This window comes from Maylandia zebra, unplaced genomic scaffold, assembly GCF_041146795.1.
Source record: "Maylandia zebra isolate NMK-2024a unplaced genomic scaffold, Mzebra_GT3a scaffold02, whole genome shotgun sequence".
Lineage (NCBI taxonomy): Eukaryota > Metazoa > Chordata > Actinopteri > Cichliformes > Cichlidae > Maylandia > Maylandia zebra.
Window position 1 is genome coordinate 2,696,463 of NW_027490032.1, and position 6,038 is coordinate 2,702,500.

General features: G+C 38.6%; 2 protein-coding genes across 2 annotated transcripts in view; one reads left to right on the forward strand and one right to left on the reverse strand.

The window, feature by feature from the left end:
- LOC143415652 (programmed cell death 1 ligand 1-like) overlaps window positions 1-6,038 on the forward strand; it is a 158,904-nt gene that overhangs the window by 73,979 nt on the left and 78,887 nt on the right. The window lies entirely within an intron of this gene.
- The window catches only part of LOC143415691 (uncharacterized), a 3,297-nt gene continuing 3,200 nt past the window's right edge, over window positions 5,942-6,038 (reverse strand). The window contains exon 3 of the mRNA XM_076881067.1: window positions 5,942-6,038. This exon is cut by the window's right edge and continues 953 nt beyond it. The gene's annotated coding sequence lies outside the window, so the exon portion shown is untranslated.

Sequence of the window (6,038 nt, forward strand, 5' to 3'; positions counted from 1 at the left end):
TTTATTTATTTGGTCCTTTAATTGTAAAACACTTGCTACAGACTATGAAACACATCACAGACTTCTGGATCTTAAAAGAAAACTAATACTGCTCATGAATGAGACTAACAGAAACAGCATTAGTGAAGGTTACAAATGATCTTATGGCCTCTGACAGTGGACTCATCTCTGCTTGTCCTGATAGACAGTGCAGCGAACAATACTGTTGACCATAATATTTTATTAAAGTGATTACATGCTATAGGTATAACAGGTACTGTGCTGCAGTGGTTTATATTATTGTCTCGTATCAAATGGAAAAACCCTCTTTTCCACTTCATACCATTGACCAGTTGAACAATCAAACAATTGAATGTGACATGAGCTACGCTACATTAGTTTGACTTCCTTGTTGTCCATTGGAAAGCCACAGCAAAATATGGAGTGTGTCCTCAGCGGCCAGAACAAGAACATCACATCAAGAAGGCCCTGAGTAAATGTGGTTATCCCAGCTGGACTTTAGTCAAAGCTTTGATATTTGTGAAAGGCAAGAAGAGCTAACATATCAGGCCAGGACTCTGCAGTCTATTTACACCTACAGGCCAGTGGACACTCTTTCAGTGATGAGGATGTAACATCCTGGACAGGGAGGAACGCTGGTTTGAGCTCGGAGTCAAGGAGGCCATTTACATGAAAAGGGAAAGACCATCTCTGAATCGAGGAGGGGGCCTAAGGGTACATCTGTCACCATCTTACAATGCTGTGATTGCAGCCATTCCCCAACTCTCTGTGAATGGTACTCATGGCCATTGATCAGTGGTTGTTGATCAATGGTCATGAGAATTTGTATATTAATAATCAAGGAAATGACCTCCCAGCCCATTGTTCCTTCAGTGGGCTGGTTTCAGTCATTGTGCAAATGTACTGTTCATAAGAGTGGGGAAACCTGCAGTCAGCTGAGACTGAAGAAGTCACTTGGATTAGTGACAAAAAATTTCTCCCACTGAAAACGCTACGTCCAGATGAAGAGAATCAACTTTTTGAGGAGCGGCTGTTTGGTTTCTCCAAGGTAGAGGTCTGAGCATTCCTCGCCACACTGTACAGCACATACTACGTTGTTAAGTTTGTGTTTGGGAGTTTTGCCCTTAGAACAAACCAGTTTTTGTCTGAGTGTGTTGCTGAGTCTCAAGTACACTGGGATGTCATGCTTGGAGAAGATTCTCCTGAGTTTCTCTGATAAACCTGCTACATAAGGGATGATAATATTGTTCCATTTGTCCTTGTGTTTCTCCTTAGTTGATGTCTGACCTTCTTTTCTGTGTATCTTTGCAGATTTGTTTCAGTTTTTTTCTCTTCATATGTTTATGTTTGTGATAAATTTCATTTTAACTTTAGTTCAGAAAGCCCTCAACAATTTTACTTTAGTGCAAATGAAACAAAAAAACAACCCAGTGTTCCTACACTCACAAAAACTTTGAGTCTTTCATTCGGAAGCCTCCTCACTTACTCCTACATCTGAACTTGTCAACTGAGCTTTAATGTTCACTCACAGTGACCGCTGTTTTATAAATCATCCAGCAGGTGGCAGCACAGGAGCTTCCAGCATCACATGATGTTGGAAATGTCTCAGGAGGTCTAGATTAAAGGCTTGGTGACAATGGAGTGTTAAAAGCTGTGCTGTTGTTGTTAATACTTGAGGTCACATGAGGCTGGTGCTTTCATCGTCTTAATCACAGAAGAAGAAAAAATACTGAGGTTTCAGAAAAGCTGCCAGCTGGTCCATTTGGGAGATGTTGGAATGAATTTGTCTATTTACAGTTTTCTACAAACCAAAAGAGCAGCAATCACAACAATGAGTACAAGAAGTAAAAAGCCAGGAGCTCCCAGCCCAGCTCACAGTACACACCAGCTCAGACATTCCTGTCGGTTAGTTCTCTGCTTTGATTAAATGCACCTAAAGAAAATCAAAATTGACTTTAATCATGTTAGAAATGCAAAAATCTTGCCGATGCCCTGAGACTTTGCTGGCAGTTTTTACCAAAAGTCCAAACCAAGTCTTGTTCTTCAGATTCTTGTTACCAAACCAAGCAGCAATACAGAAAGAAATAATAGGTTCAATAAAACTTCTGAAAAACAAGGACAACGTGTCAGATGATACATTAAAAGATCTCATTTTCCTTAAAAAGAACAGACTTTGGTGAACTTCTTTGTTAGTGGCATCAACATGAGGCTCCAAACACAGTTCAGCAGCAAAGCTTCTGTTAATCCATCAGAGCCACACACACAGGGATCTTTATCTCATTAAAATGTTTATAATGACTGAAAGCAGACAGGAAGTGTTGGGAGCTTCCCACCCGGCTGTTAGACTGCTATGTTGCAGCAAAACAGTGAAACAGTTTGACTTTCTTTGTCTCTCTTGAATGTTGTTAATGAACAACAACTTATTAATAAATGAAATCATCTGAATCCAAAACAGCCTCAGCGTAACTCATTTTGTGTGTTTGCTCTTAGTTTATCTATACAGTAGCAACACACTGAGGAGACTGTGCACATTTCACATGAGAGCAGGAACTTGGCACTAACATATGTACAGAGCCGGTTCTGACCGGTCAGAGAGCTGATTTGATATCTATTCTTCTCCTGTTAAATTAATGATGCAGCTTCTTTTATCAGCAGCAGTTTTTCCCTTTTATTTTAAGAAGAACTGATGAAAGATTTTAATTTTGTGAATTATGCTTAGTTGTAGCTTCATTAAAGAAGAGGAGTTTGTGTTTGTTTGGAGCCAACACAGAGAGAGAGAGATTGAAGCCATATGTTTAGAGGAATGTGGTGACATCCGGTTTTAAACAAGACAGACTGGCGCTCCCCCTCTCTCTCTCTTCCCTTTTATTGAATGTCTGCATTTCTATACATACTACCTCCTTTGTTTCAGCTACTGACAAGCTAACGGTCTCTTTTTCCTTTTATGGAAATGTTTTTGCCACTCCTACTTCCTTGAAAACTTGTATAAATAAAGCAAGTTCTGGATGCCCTGGGCGGTCTTCCCTCTCACTCATATCTGCCCTGCACACGTTGCTGCGGGATGGATCTGGGCGATGAGGGGGGGTCGTCCATGTGTGCACATGTATTAAGATATCTTGAGTCTGAGTTCCTTTGCCTTCTACAATTTCTCTTCACAAGAACCATCTGTTTCCTGTTTGGCTGAACTAAATTATTTCATACTATGCATCATGACAAGAAATACTTTTATGAAATTAAACAGAACAAGACATGCAACAACTGGCACATTATTTCAAATCTCAGGCCTGAGCTGTGGTTAAAATGCCACAAAACAAAAACATCCTTCCTTTGTCTTTGATTAATCATTTTTCCTTGACTTTGAAGAAAAGTTGTTTGTTTGTTTTTTCTTAGCCAGCTGCTTCATAAAGTGGTGGTGGACGTTTTTTATGAGGTTTAACCAGGATGAAACTTCCTGAAGTTGAACTACTCATAATTCACTGATACACAAACTGTGCTGTTTCTTGCACATCATATAAACATGTATCTATAATATAATGTCTCTATAGAGGTTAAAAAAATACACACTTGTGTTTTCCTCTCCCTGCTGATCCATTTTATCCTTTCTTATTTTAAAGCTTCAGGTATCTCTAAAGTCAAATGAGTGAATGATTAATCAACCGCACCCTATATTAGACTTTGTCAATATGGCGTAGTGGGTGTAGATTCGAAGAAAGTGAGAAAAACTGCAACTGGTTGGCAGTGAGGGGAGGAAGACAGGACAAAGACACAGTGTGTAAGAGAAACAAGTATCAATAATAACTAATAATTAAATGCAGAGTTGTGTGTAAGAACAGAGTGAAACATTTGACTGCAGAAGAAACACTCAGTGCATCATGGGAATCCCCCAGCAGCCTTTTGCAGCATAACTAAGGGAGGATTCAGGGACAGCTGATCCAGCCCAAACTATGTGCTTTATCACAAATGAAAGTTTTAAAACTAGTCTTAAAAGTAGAGATAGTGTCTGTCTCCTGGATCCAAGCTTGTAGCTGATTCAGCAAACAACATAACTAATGAGAATAAAGTGAAGGTGGAATATGTGTGTGTTCACATGCAGACTGTGAGTTGTGTTTCCTTTCTAAGCTGTATTAAGCAAATTTATCAGTAACTGATCACTTGACCCCACAGCAGGATGAAGATGTTTCCTGACACAGAGGCGTCTGCACAGGCTCAGTCTGACTTGCAGTTGTAATAAGTCATAAAAAACTCTTATCAGTGCCTCATCAGGCAGCGAAAACATTTTTACCAAACTAAACTACAACCTGAAACCCACAAAAGTTGGGACATTCTTTAAATTTGAACAAAATGAAAACTAAAAGACATTCAAATTACATGAACCAACATTTATCAGAACACAAATAACATACTACATTTAATGTGAGATATTTTACATCATCATCCACTGAATGAGCTCATTTCAAATCGCCTGCTACAGGTCTCAGAATAGTTGGGACAGGGGCCTGTTTACCAGGGTGTAGCATCTCCTCTTCTTTTCATATCAGTTTGAAGGTGTCTGAGCATCAAACTTATGACTTGCTGGAGTTTTGGTGTTGCTTTGATAAAGGTTTCAGTCACATTTGTAATATATACTGATTTATTTTTATCTTCTGTTTTCATTCATGTATTTGTTTTATTGTTATTTATTTCTTTGTCTGTTTATTGTATGGTTTTTAAATTTTATTTATGGTTTTTAATTGATGTGCAGCTTGTAAGCAGAGCCTGAGCTCTTTAACTTCATGAGACTGTCACATGTTTGTCTTTGGAATGAGATGCATCTCATACAGTCAGTATCAGTGTGGGAGGCCTTTCAACTCTCTTTGCTCACAGTGTGGTTTATGCTGTGAAGCATAACTTTGCTCCCTCCCCCCCTTCATGAAGCTTCTTTTGAAACACAGTGAAGAAGGACTTAGTTCTACTCTTCTCTGACAAAGTTATGCTGTTGTAATAGCTGCAATATGTGGTTTTGTGTTGTCCTGCTCAAATACAAACAAGGCCTTCCCTGAAATAGATATCACTTGGAGGGGAGCATATGTTGCTCTAAAACCTTTATAAACGTTCAGTATTCATAGTTCCTTCCCAAACATACAAGCTGCCCATAGCGTATGCACTTACGCACCTCCACACCATCAGAGATGCTGGCTTTTGAACTGAACTCTAGGTCTCCCTCCTCTTTAGCTCGGAGAATGTGGCATACGCGATTACCAAGAGGAATGTCAAACTTGGATTTGTCTGAACACAGAAGTCTTTCCCACTTTGAAACAGTCCACTTCAAATGAGTCTTTTGAGGGTCTCTGCCTGTCTAAAAGAGCATTTTTGAGACTTACATTAGGCATCAAATTTGAAATGATTGGATGGTAAAATTTCTCAGTTTTAACATTTGTTATTTATGTTCTGTTGTGAAAAATGTTTGGCTCATGGGATTTGAAAGTCTTAATTTTCAAAATAAGAGATTTTTTTTTAAATTTAGGGTAATAAAATTAACTTCCTGTTCTATTGTAGTTAATAATTTTTAAAGTTAAAAAAAAAAAAGAAAAAAAAAAGAAGAAAACAGATCACTTATTTTTTCCCCCCAATAATTTAGTTTCTTTTTTAACCAAAATGTTTTGGGTTTTTTTTTCCCCACATCTAGTTTTAGTCAAACTAAATAACTGGATTCACTGGTTAAAAGGTCTTGTAGTTCATAAAGTCTCTTAGCTCACCTTCATTAAAATTTACACCTTCCTCACATTTCCCTGCACTTGCTGGATGTGTCATCTTTCTATTCAACTGCAGTATGAACATCCTGGTTCTCTCTCCCTTGTGTATTCTCTGGTGTGATGGAATAACACCAATAACCAGTAGCCAAAGGTTTAACCACTGAGAATCTGAGTTATTGATACCAGAGAGACCAGACACAGACCAAACATGCAATAAACAGCTTTTATTAACAGTTCTGCAGGACAGAAAACCAACCATGGCTCCAGTCACACTGATCACAGTTAGTATCAGGATCAAAGTACTGA